The following is a 14,310-nucleotide window of genomic DNA, read 5'->3' as shown; positions in this document are numbered from 1 at the left end:
TATATATGTATGTATACACACACACACACACACACACACACACATATATATATATATATATATATATATATATATATATATATATATATATAAATATATATATATATATATATATGCATATGTGCATATATGTGTAGATATCATTATGTGTTGTTTATATACCTATATATATATATATGTATAACTGTCCGAGGTTCCCTAGACATACACAGCTGTGAATATGTGTCACACATATATGTATCTGTATGTGGGGTGCATACAAACATCTGGTCCACATTCTTGTAACTCTCTTTACTTCACAGCCTTGCTGAAACACAGACAGGTGTCACATGTGAAAACAGACTAACATTAGGTGGCAGATTTTAGATAAGCGCATTATACTGCTACGGCAGTTGGACATGCTATGCTATACTTTAACATGATGGTCCTGCAGGTGGTGTGGTCTCACACCCATGTGTCTATCATGGCAGTATTAATACTGCCACCAGCCGTTGGCCACAGTAATGTACAGAACACAGATATCATGGATCACATCTTTGTCATTCACTACTGATCTGCACAGTTGACAGGTATGTCCCACTGCCCACAGGGACTAACAGTATTGCCCAGAGCATATGTATTTTTTCTCTCTCTCTCTCTCTCTCTTTACCTTTCCACTATGACCTTACAGGGTTTCTGTGTACATGGTACTTTTGCATGGAATGTTGCTTGTCTGCATAGCTCTCAACTGTGGGCCTATCCATATGATACCAGGGGGATTGGCTGTTAGATTTTGTCTGTGCACCACACAAGTATTGTCCCAGATATATCAGTGGCATTCTGTCTGTTGAGTGCTATCAATAGATGGCTAAATCCATTTGTATTTCAATGTTGTATTCCTGCATAAGGGTATGCTGCAACGAATCCTGTAATACCAGCAATTTCTAGGGTGTGAAACAGCAATAATGCAAATATGGCACTATGTTCCTGCCCCTGTCCTCCACATATATGGTTGTTAGGTAATGGCCTATCATTATTTACCGCTAGCATTACTGCTATCATCCCAGTAATGTCATGGACTCCCACACCAAGTGTTGGGCCAAGTCCATATATATGGGGGCAACAGCTGGAGAATACATATGTGCCATTGTACATTCCAGAGGTAAGTGTGTGGTACACAGTGTTCCTTGCCCTTGTACAGCCTTTTATGAGGGGGGGGGGGTTCAATGTCATTAACCTAGGCTATGACACCTTTTCAGGGATATAACTGTTAAGACGAGGATCATTCAGTGTGATAGTGAGATGTTAGGTTAAGCAATGTTATGTACAAGATACTGTGACATTAACACAAGTGCTACTTTTCCCCCTAGGGCTTGACTACAGGGTATAATTGGAGGCTGCAGAACTACATCTGTAATTGTTGATTGTTACATATTTTGAAGGCAAATACTGTTTCTACTGCTGTACTAATTGAAGGCCTTGGCCTGGACAGCATAGTATGGTATATATACACATTGCTTGCATTTTCTGTTTTGTGTGGGCCTTGCATTCATCACTGATTACATATTTCAAACCTTATGTGGTGTAAGTACTGGCATACATTATTGTATAGTACACAAATAAAGGTTATCTGTGTATGCATACGTGTGTGACGTCATGTCCTTTGAATTGTCGTTGGGTATATGTTTAATGTCAGTGTTCTCATTTGTGGGAATGGTTGCCACACTACACATTTCACAGGTGGCAGTTAAAGGGCTTGTGGCTGAGGGATATACTTTGCACCCAGTACTTCCACACTACTTCTACATATGTATGGCTACTAATACCTTTTGTCTGTGTATATGTGTATTTACCTATATATATCTCATATAGCTATATATCTCTCTCTATCTATATATATATATATATCTATTACATGTACACACACATATATATATATATATATATATATATATATATATATATAGTATATATATATATATATATATATATATATATATATATATACATATATATATAATATATATATTTTATTTTATTTATTATTATTTAAAAAAAAAAAATAAAATATATATATATATATATATATATATATATATATATATATATATATATATACATACAGATGTATGTAGCTATATACAATTGATGTTATATGATTATTTGTGAGTCATACATAAATACATATATATATATATATATATATATATATATATATATATATATATATATACATATAGCTGTTTGTCTACATTTACAGATATATATATATCTGTCCATATGTCCATGCATATTTTGCTCATATTTTGGCCTGTACCTCATTCTCCTGGCAATTGACATGGATGATCGCAGCACTGAAGTCAGTAACTAGTGCCGACACTTTTGTGTTTCAGACTTCATCTCCTTCTACATATGTGTTCTAATATATATAACTGTGTAACTCCCAACATTTTAAGTGTATCAGAGCAGTAGTTGACATATATCCCTATTTGTACCCACGGTATGGCATACTTTGTCCAGACTTCTTGCATTAACAGGTTGTGTGGTATGATATTAGTACATTTCCTGTACTGTTGACTGATTATGCTGGATGATATGTTTGTGAAAACATCTGGTTATGTATATCTGCCATGGTTTAGTGGTAAATCACTTTGTGTATGGAATGCAGGGTCTGGGGTTTGATCCTTGGAGAGGCAATTTATTTTGTTGCTGGGCAGAACAAGGGACGTTGGATACAGAATGATTAAGGTACTTTTAAGCAGTTGTAAGCGGGTTTGTGTGAGTTTGCATAAAGATAAGCACTGCTAACCTCCGCTTATGTTTTCTTACAGTCAGTTAGCTTCAGAATTGCTCAACCTGTGTAGGCATAGCTTACCCCCCCCCGCAAACCCGCTTACTGCTGCTTTAAAGTGCTTACTGCCGCTTACCCCCACACTAATTTCTTTAAAAGAAAAGAAAAAGGGGTTGATAGGAAAGTGGTGAAAAAAGGGGCACAAAGAGGGAAAGACAGTAGGGAAAATAGCTAGGCATGTGCAGGAAGGGTATAGGAAAGGTCCATAGCTGCCTATTTCTTCTATACCAACAGCTGTGCAGATACAATACATTTGAAGGTACATTTGGACCCTCAAACCCCTGGGAGAAGGGTGAGGACAACATATATTCATTGTGATGCCAATTAGACCAGATTACATGTGTCCAGTGGTAGTGGACACGTGCAAAATGGACAGCTATGTATGGGGCGAGATTGTTTTGTGGGAACAGATTGCCCTTTTTTTTGAGGTGAGAGTGGGATGTTGGGGAGGGGGAGTAGTTATATTTGGGAAGGTAGGTTGGGTAGGTTAACAGACAAGACAAACAAGATGCATACAGGGCCGGTATATGACACATGTGGGGGGTAAACACCTTGGATGGTGACGGGTGTTTGGAAGTCGCAAGCCCATGAGCCCCCAACTGTAAATTGGGACTGAGGTCCTCACCCATGGGCAGTCACCACTGCACCTTCACGTTCCCAAAGGTGGCTGTGCTGGGGGCTGTGCAGGAGGGCCAGGCTCACCCTCTAATTGCGCCACACAGCCCTCAAGCTGGCATAGCTGGTATCGGTATTCCAGATCAAGCTCCCTACGCACCACGGCCCGGACCTGTTGATGGGTGACAGGTTCCCCTCCGCGCCCGCTCCGAGGGGGGGTGAACCCCATCCCCTGCAGTGGTTCCACTCGAAGGTGGTGCAAGGTCCACGGAGGAGGAGGTCCCAGGCTGGGCCCCCAGATGTGCTGGTGCTCGGTGCCATGGCCAGCTGAGGTGGGACAGGTGGGTCCACTGGGACCATCCTTCCCATACGAGCTATGTTGTAGCAGGTTTATGACAGATATGGCTTAGTAACAGTCAACAGCATTCAGGATTAGTTATAACAGTATGCATAGATATTCTCATTAACTCAAATCACCAGATTTAACACAGTTGCAGAGCAAGCAGAACACATGCATATATAGAATAACAGTGGCCATTACAAGAGCATGCTGGTTTCATTGATGGCAACAGGCCATCAATCTGAGTGTATTTTAACATGGCACATGCATATAAACAAATGTGAATATTTATTAACCATTAGGACATATGTCCTAACAAAAGTTTGGAGTGTACACATATCAGTTGAGGAGTGTCATTGGGTTATTTTGCACATATGGTAGGGGTGAGAGAGAGAGTTCAATTGACAACTAATATATCCTTGTAATTTTCGCAACATTTTTAGTCACTGCAGTGATCTTTCCCTTACATGTATTATTACACCACCCAATGGTTTATATTGTACACTGGTATGTTTATAGATGTATTATATACGTGACCTGTGTCTTACATACAGGCGTGACAAGATGCAGGTGTTAATGCAGCATATGTTGAGAATTGCTGTCATACACTTTGGGTGAGGAGCTAGAATGACAGGTTTGTTTTCATATACATTCTATGACTATGTACACGTTTGACTATCAGTTATATATCATTAACGGCTGCCTACATTTCTTGGATCATCACACTGATTTGTCAGGGGTACCAGATTGATGATATGGGCCATTTATCTGGACATGCTGGACAGAATGGAACAGTTGTGGGGTATGAATACGCATACAACTTTCAATTTGAACATTCTAGCAAATTCTGTACAGTTGGGTGCAATTATGCATACAGCTTTCTATCTGAACATTGTAACAAAATCTGCACAGTTGTGGGGTGTGATTATGCACACAACTTAGTAGCACTTCCTGGATTCAAACCCCTGCTGTGTGTGACAGAAAATCATAACTAACATCACAGTACACTGTGCTGTCAGGTAACTGAAGTAAAGCTTTCTACTTGTTTCTTTCTAAGTCTCCCTCACTTGTACAATATGACTGACCTCTTGGCACTTCCAATATTGTTATGCAGGACTTCATACACATTTTATCTGCATACCACAGTGTGGGTGACACTGCCTAAAATACAACAGCACTATTTATAGTATGCGACAGTTTGCCAACATATGACAGAAGAGTAAACAGAAGCACTCCAGGGGTTATACCTTTATTCACAGGCTATTACACATTTATTTCTACTGGTACAACACTTTCTAAGGCTCTTATATTTATTTGTTATGACAGTACATGCAGACTAATTACTATACTGCCTCGCGATGCAGCCTTTGCAACCTAGCATCATGGGCTTGTTGGTTCGCAGCTCACTCATTTGCAGCTGTCAGAGCAATACAGTGATATTTAGCCATACGTCTCCATAGTATACACAAGCTAGACAATTCTTAACTACTTAGTAGAATGAGTACTTACTCAGTACTGGGGCATTAGACATCTGCTGAGACTGCTGAATCCACTGTTCCATTACATCCCCCCTCTGGTGGTGCCTGACCTGCTCACCAGGCCGGGGGACACCTGTGGCACTGGTGAGGTCACGGGCGAGACTGTCCCAGGCCTCAGTTTTATACTGCGAGCCCTGGTACTGTCCCTGCAGTAGTCTCTCCTCATGGTGTTTTACCAGGAGCCATACCATGATTTTTGACTCCTGGATGCCCCTGCACTGCGCTCTGAAATGAGTGCCTTCACCCACATCAGCCATTCTGCCTGCAGTAGGAAGCTACAACCAGTTATGGAACGTATTCCTGCCTGTGTGGTTTAAATACGGCCAATTACCCACACTTTTCCATGATTGCCCGGGTTTGAAAAGGCTAAGCTATGGGCACACTTGCTTACCTAAGGTTGGCAGTGCTTAAAGGGGTATACCGCTAGGCAGATTGGATTGGTTCCCCTACACATTGCTTACTCTTACTAAGTTGAGCTGTGCTGTGGTTAGCATTGCTTAATAGTTAATTAACACTATATTTGCCTTTTGGAAGTGATTTATTAATCATTACAGGTTCTATATGTGTCTGGTATTCTACACTTCTACTACTTCTACACGTTATTACAATAACACCTCACATCTATGCTTATTGCAGTACCCCAGTTCACGTATTTATGTTATGTAGCAGGTTATACCACTTCACACTGTACATAGAATCAGTTCACATGTTTGGTTTGATTTTCCTGTGATGAGGATTAGTTTGCTGATACCTCATCCATATCTACTGCTATGATGGCTTAGTGGTTAACTGCTGTGACTATAATTTGCAGGGTACTGAGTTTGAGCCTTGCAGAAGCAGGTTATTTTGTTGCTGGGCAGAACACATCCCGTTGGGTACATAGTGATTAAGGCACTTTAAAGCAGTTGTAAGCGGGTTTGCATGACAGTAAACACTGCTAAGCTCCGGTTACAGTTTCTTACACTCAGTTAGCTTCTACATTGCTCAATCTGTGTAGGCAATGCTTACCCCCCTCACAAACGCACTTAAACATGCTTACTAGTACTTATATATGCTTACTACTGCTTATTTGTGCTTAAACACGCTTACTAGTGCCTTATTCATTATGACACTGACACTTCACATGTGCATTTAATGCAGTACTCCAGTTCACATTTAAATGTTATGTAGGTTATACAGCAAAAAGATGTAAATATATATTCATATACAGATTTCGCATGGAAAATTATATGTGCTGCAGTGGGACTTGAACTGGGAATGCCTGTTCGTTAGGCAGATGTTCTAACCACCACACAATTGCTGTGCTGCTTCATTTGCATATATATTCCTTGTTATCCTCTTCAGCCTTTTCAGCTGCTTTAACCATAGCTAAGCAATGGGCAATCCCACGCACCTATGGTTAGTTGTACTCAGGGTTTTAAAAAAAATAAAGGGGCTTCCTCTTTTTATTTTTATGTCCTGTTGCTGTTGTACACATGGGGGACTGTTGGTGGGGATATGCGGACACCTATGAGCAGTCTCGCTCATTTATTTAGTTTCTGCTGTTCTACTTTGCAGGGGCATGTTCATTCTGAGGGCTCTGCTCTCAGATTTGCCCCCTGCACTCATCCACGTTCCATGTAGGATTTGGACCTCATGCAGCGTGCCTTCATTAATATGCATGATGCGCTGCCGTCTTCCTCTTAAACTGCCGCTTCCGTGCAGGACTAGATTAGTCCTGCACGGGAGATTAGCAAATCCATGGGGTGGACTTTATCATCCCCCTCCGGGCATGATAGTACTGTTATCAACTCGGTATAATAAGCAGGGTCTATATTATAAGTTTGAAGTTTAATTGATGACATATGAGCAAAGTTTTCAAACATTGAATGTTTCAACAGAGATCACCGTAGGGAATATTTACCTTCACTTCAATGTAGTGCAATCTCAGAGTTGGTATATTTAAGTAGCGGGGGGTGTGGGGGGTGCAGGGGCTTGCCCCCTGCATAGAGCATTCAGGTATTTTTTTATTTGTAGTTTGTTTATATTTTATGTTCGATGTTTGAAAACTTCGCTCAAATGGAGTCCATCATATGAGATTCAAAGTTTTCAGTCTTCGAACTTATAATATAGACCCAATAAGGAAGCAGCCCAGACTTGTCACTGCTTTAAAGCAGCTGTAAATTGTTCTGGTCTGGTCTGTATAGGTCTATTTGACTGCAGATCATTTTAATGAAATGTTTTCAATCAACCAGTAACCTGGCAGTCTTTAGTGAAGTAGGAGAATAAGTTTCCCACACCCCCCTATACAAAGAAGCTTCAACCACATACTGGTGAGAAATGTAAAAATGTAAAAAAAATTCCTGAACTAGTCCATTAGTTAATCAGGACTTGATAGAACTTACAAATTCTGAACTAAGTATAAATGGCACCAAAAAGGAAAGAGCATTTTATACTTGGTAAATGTGCAGTACTTAGAATTACAAATCAGTTAAACAAAACTTAAAGTTACTATAAAGATGCATGTACGGGCTGCATTTTGGCATTCTTTTACAACAGCTAGCCCTATTCAAATTCCCAGCTTTGAAGGATTGGCTCTGATCTGGAGAGGTTTTCTAACTTGAGTCATAAGGCTGCTACATTTGATAATTCTTACTGCATGCATACATGGGATCTGATCAACAGTTTTCCTTTGAAGTATCTGGCTGCCTATATATTTTTTTCAACATGTACATGATAAGGTCAACTCTATGGTACAGAGAGAAGGAGCCCTGACTATAGTAGAGAAGATATGGGTTCTTTTAATTGATCTGGTCACAAAGTGGTCACTCAGATTGGTGACAGAGAGCAACATTTTGCCTACTTTCCTATCCCAGGAGAAAAAAGATTTTTAGAAGGGCTTTGACCCACTGTATAGACTGAAGACTTCTGATAAATGCAAAGTTCACATATCATGGCACACAGTCATCCATGTAATCACACTACCCTAGAAAACAAAGTATGCCAGATGTTGGTAACACTAGTATCAGGGGCATTCTAGCATCATATTAGTGACATTATCAACGTATCCCAAACCACATCTTTCAGTATAAAGCATCAATCCCTCAGGTGGCAAAACTTTTTATGCTTTCCAATATATTCAGGCAGCCATGAAAGCCTCTTATGGTGCTAACGACTCCAGACACATTACCATTAAAGCTCCTGCTGTTGATGGTGTGTACATACATGTGCCAACAGAACACTCTTTGAACTTATGTATTTTTATTACAGTTATAGTTTTATCATTTTGTTGCCTAGTCTTTCATTTTCCACATTTGAATTTGATTGTTTAGTGGTGAATGTGGATACCATTTAAAAGTCAAGACAAAAACCTCAACAAAAACAGCTACCACTGTTAGAAAGTTATGGTAATAAAAAACAGTCATACAATTGTAAGGTAATTTAGAATAATAAAACAGACAATTTAAAACACCCCAAAAAAGGAAAATATTATGGAGAATTTCCTCCCCTGACCCTATCTAGACCTAAGCCCTTGTACTATATTTGAGAAAGAAAACATCACAAATTAAACACTAAATGTTATCAAAATATAAAAATAAACTAGAAGAAACTGTACACAAAGTGCTAAAAGCCTAAAATGTCCTACAATAGGAACAAATGGCAGTAGGGCACAAGAAACAGAGAATGTAAAGAGATGACCTAATAATTTCATCGACATTAACAAGATAAGTTGGCTGGCATGGGGCTGATGCTAGAATTAAAGGATAATATCAAACATCTGAGTGCAGAAGAAAGAAATGCCAAATATACTATAACATATACTACAGGCTAGAAATGAACAAGCAACCAAGAGAAAATGTATAACCAGAGCATACATGAACCTATCTAAATTAAGAATACATAAGGGTGATGAGGTCAGACGGGAATGAAGTAACATTATTAAAGCAATTCCCTGGTAAGAACTGTGAAATTCAAGGATCTATTTGTTATGGTAATTAAGAAAAGGTTGGCTTTATTTGCAGACAATATTATTTTGTACCTGATAATACCAGAAAAGGACATCTCATCTTGAGGTAGTTTCAAGTCTTTTTTGGATACAAAATTAATGAAGATAAAATAAAGGCTAACTCTGTAAACTTTGTAGCAACACATGAATTGGTCCAGTGATACCCATATTTATGGAGACACTATAAAATTAATTATTTAGGAGTATGGATTCAAAATTATTCTGTTATGGCAGCTAAGGCTATGTGAGAAGAGACTAAACAAAAGATAACAGAAAAACAGAGAAACTGGAAGCTCTTGTTTATGGATATGGATAGGAAGATACAAGCAATGAAAATGTTTTAGTCCCGTTAAATTTATATACAGATCAGCCATACCTTTATCAATCAGACAAGTTGTAGATAGTAACTAATAAAGAGTTGAAGGATTTTATTGTGGAGGGTAAAAGGGCAAGAGTCATGTGGGATAAGATGATCCTTCCAAAAGAACAAGGTGAATTAGGATTACCTGATTGGAATGGATATTTTAGAGCTATACAGTTAAGGCTTATATGCATAACATAAACAGAAATCTGTAATCCAAAGTGGAATGGGATGATGATTTAGTGGGGTGGGTGGAATTCAAGAAATAAGGAGAGAGTAGGATTTTGGAATCAGACCCTAAAGAAAAATAACAACAGCCAAACAAAATTGAATCTGCCAAGGGAACAGGCTTGGTAGAATCAGTGGGTAAATAAGACCCTGTTGAGCTTGACTCTAGTCTGGCATGGTGAAGAGACATGAGACGTGCAGAATAAGTGGGAGGTCCCGCCGCCAGTGAAATATCACTACTCATCATTTTTTTTCACTTACCCGGTGAGGCAGTGGGGTAAGCCCCACCAGGGCTCTGTCTTCTGGCTCCAAGTGCTCAGGCATCCAGGCACAACCCACTCTGGGGACAGTGTCAAGTGAGGAGTTTAACTGGGGCTGTACACCTGTCAAAGAGTAATGCAGGTGTCTTAAGGTGAGCTCAGGGAGGACCTCCTGTGAAGCAGAAGGACAAAAGCTCACTTGATCTTGATTTTCATTATGAATATAAACTGTGAAAGTGGGGCCTCACGATCATTCTAGCTTTTTGGGTTTTAAGCAGGAGGTGTCAAAAAAGTTAGCAAAGGGACAACTGGCTTGTGGAGGCCAAGCATTCATAGTGATGTTACTTTTTGATCCTTCGATGTTGGCACTCCCTATCATTGTGAAACAGAATTCACCAAGCATTGGCTTGTTCACCCACTAATAGGGATTGTGAGCTGGGATTAGACCATCATGTGACAGGTGAGTTTTACTCTACTAATGATGTGCTGTTGTGATAGTAACCCTGCTCGGTATGAGAGGAATCGCAGGTTCAGACATTTGGTGTATGTGCTTGCTTGTCAAGCTCAACAGGGTCTTCTTTCCCGATTGATTCTGCCAAGCCTGTTGACTTGGCTGTGGTATCACTAGATAGTATCCAAAAAAAAACAGCAAGTTGGTTGCAAACCAGTACTTAATACCACAACAAATCCAAAAAGAAACCAAAAAGAAAAAAGCACCGGAACACTCAAAATCTTTTATTTAAAACTCGCAAGTAAAAACTTCACATGAAAGTCAGAAATTTTGCCATCAAGGCTTCATCAGGTGAATACATTTCAACAGCTGTAGACATTATTTAAATATACATTTAAATTTATGATTCTAAAAGGGGTTTATAAACTCTTGAGGGGAGGTGATGTGAGGCTACTAACAAAGTGAGGAGATGAAGTGGATCTTGCAGATGAAGTCTCACATACCACCTGGTTTAAATGATAGTTTCACTTTAAGACCCTACTTGAAAGAATTACATCAAAAAGTTTGAAATTGTGTCATGTGATTTTACCAACTATTTAAATAATGACTGCAGCTGTTGAAACGTATTCACCTGATGAATCCTTGATGGTGAAAGTTCTGACTTTCATGTGAAGTTTTAACTTGCAAGTTAAAAGATTTTGAGTGTTCCAGTACTTTTCACTAGACAGTGGGAATCTCTTTCATCCTTTCAAGTGTGTCACTAATTAGATGAAAAGGCATTTTGGCTACCTTCACAGTTACTCCTGCCGTTTACCTGTGTTTTATTGAATTTCTTTACTTTGACATTCAGAGCACTGAGCAAAAATCACATTGCGTCAACACCCATCTCGGGCCTTCATGATGCTTTGTTTTAATTAAACAGTCAGATGAATAAAGTATATATATATATATATATATATATATATATATATATATATATATATAATATTTAGAAAGTATTCTAAGTGCTAAACCAACTTGAGAATGGAAAAAGAAGATTTCATCAATGGATTACGGATACAGGGTTGGAATTTACTGGAGAAAAATAATAAAGGAACTAAGATATTGGGAGCAAATACCTGGAGAGGGAATGGTAACATAATTGGAAGAAACAAAAAACATTTGGACTGCAGGCTAGAAACTGTCTTTCCTATCAGGGATTGATATCTGAGGATAGACAAAGAGAAAGGGATAGGAGAATCCTAAGTGAAAGACCTGCTCTGGGTGAGTTTTTAATTTAACCTAGAGCTGAAGCTGCTATTAAAAAAGGGATAATTATTAGGGCATATAAAATGCTGCATGGTAACTATAGGAATTAATCAGATGATATTAGAAAAGATTGGGAAGAGAGATTGGATAAGCAATTCACAAGCAAACATTATGAGGACATATACATTGCTCCAAAATATGCAAAAGAAAAGTCAAGAATATTTCAGATTTTTGCATGGAAGTGTTTGCCTGGATATTTTTATACCTAAAGTAGACTCCAAATAATTTTTCCTTCAGTAGATTGCAAATGGTGGAGGTGTGATGGGGAAGGAAGAGATAAATGGGAACATATATTTTGGGAGTGTAACAAGTTGCCAGACTGTAACAATTCCCTATGGACTACTGTATCAGGAATACTGGTTGAGCAAATTGGTGTAACTAAGGAAATTATCTTTTGAGCTGGGAAAGAGGATCTGAATTGTCTAGATGTAGTAAGGCCTTGTTAACTTTAACTCTGGTGGCTACCTAAAAAGCAATAACTAAAAATGGAAATGAAAGCTTAAACCAACTGTATTTAAAGTACTGAATATTGTAACAGAGATAAAAGAACAGAAAGTGGTATCTTTAGAAAAGTGTGGGAGAAGATTCATAGAAATACATGAAAATTGTGGGAATAATACATACAAAATAATGTTCTACAGAAGGAGTGAGGTTTAAGAGAAGGCAGAAATTGATTAATTTATGTAATGTTGAATTGATGATAAATATACAGAAGAATATATGTTGTATATAATGTTTACAACTAGGAATATGTTAATATTGTTTGTTTTCTTTTATATAAATGTATGTTTGCCTATGTCTTAAGTGATAATTCAATAAAAGTGCTAAAAAGAAAAAAAAAAGAACTAGAAAGAAATATTCTTAACAACCAGGATAGCTACAGCAATCAGAAAATTTAGAATTTTTGGAATGATGTGCTTTGAAAAATATTTATATACCCTGGCAAAGATTAAAAAGAACGTTCTCACATTTGTCGGAGATCTAATGAGAGGGGAAAGGGGTACATAGGACCATATATTCTGGAGATGCCAATAACTGAGCAACTATGAGCTTGGGATCAAACATATAATAGGACAGGGAACTGTTAAGAAAAGAGATGATGTTATTATGCTGGATGAAAATGTTCTACTACACATATGTTAAAATATCATTGCTGTTGATACTAACCAAAACTGCAACTACAAGAAGGTGGAACACTACGTAAAATCTTCAAATTCAAGAGGTTCAAATTATAACGGAAGACATAAAGACAATTAAAAGAAGTAGATTATAACAAAGGAACTGTTTTAATTAACAAGTGGAATAAATGGGATAAGTCTCAATTAAATACATTAAAATTACATCTAAGATAGAAAATATATTCCATTGGTAATGCCATAAAATAACTGTAAAGAAGATTATGTCTTCTGTATATAGATTATGGTTGTAAAAGTTCTTTCTAAATTTGAATTGCTTTTCTATTTTTTCAGTTTCTTGAATCTGGGGATAAATTCATAATATAATGACAATGGCATGTTAATTGCTGATCAAACATTTCATAGCTTGTAAGATTACAAATCTATGCAATTCACAATGTAAACACTGGTAATCCAAGTAAAATGAATGGTAGTGTATGAGAAAATAATGCACCATACATGATGATTGCATAGACTGTAAAGTTGCAATATATTATTTTTAATAAATTGTATCAGCAAAATTAATCCTACGATAGGTAGCTCGGGTAGCAAGGATGAACAGCAACTTTTAAAGCAAAGAAATAAACATCCTAGCCAGATCTCTGTTCTCAAAATCCTGTACAGAACTGAATTTTTTTATTAAATATGCTTTCTGAGCTCATTGACAAGTATCAGAACAATAATTACTGATTACAGCTACTATAAATATGTAACGAAAGCAATATTCTAGATAAAGTTGGCCAAACTAAAGTTGGGCCAATAGGCAAAGATTCAAGGAGCTTTGTTGGTATAGTCATTAACATAAAAAGTATTCAGAAATCTTTCTGAATCTTAACAGTTTGCTTATGAAACTCCACAACCTTTATGTAAGCAGCATGTAAACATTCTCCAAGGAAATATGATTAAATAAACAGACTATTTAGTGCAATAGAAGCATTTTTTATTCATCTGGAGGGTCAGTATCATGTCTAGAATAATACAAAATAACATGAAAGCCCACTGTTTGTCTACCAGCAAATCTAATATATCTATATCAACAAAATTATGTTACTAAGTTAAGGTAAATCTTGAACAGAATCTGTTTCCAGAGTCAACTCAAAAATTAAACAAGCCGTGATAATAATAGAAGAGCTGTCGCTGGCATGGGTCATTTATGCACCATATTTTTGAGATTAGATTGTATATTATAAATGTTGTCACCCTGCCCATCTACTGTCAT

The sequence above is a fragment of the Protopterus annectens genome, chromosome 12.part0 (genome assembly GCF_019279795.1).
Source record: "Protopterus annectens isolate FY-2018-M chromosome 12.part0, PAN1.0, whole genome shotgun sequence".
NCBI lineage: Eukaryota > Metazoa > Chordata > Ceratodontiformes > Protopteridae > Protopterus > Protopterus annectens.
This window is presented reverse-complemented; position numbering follows the sequence as displayed.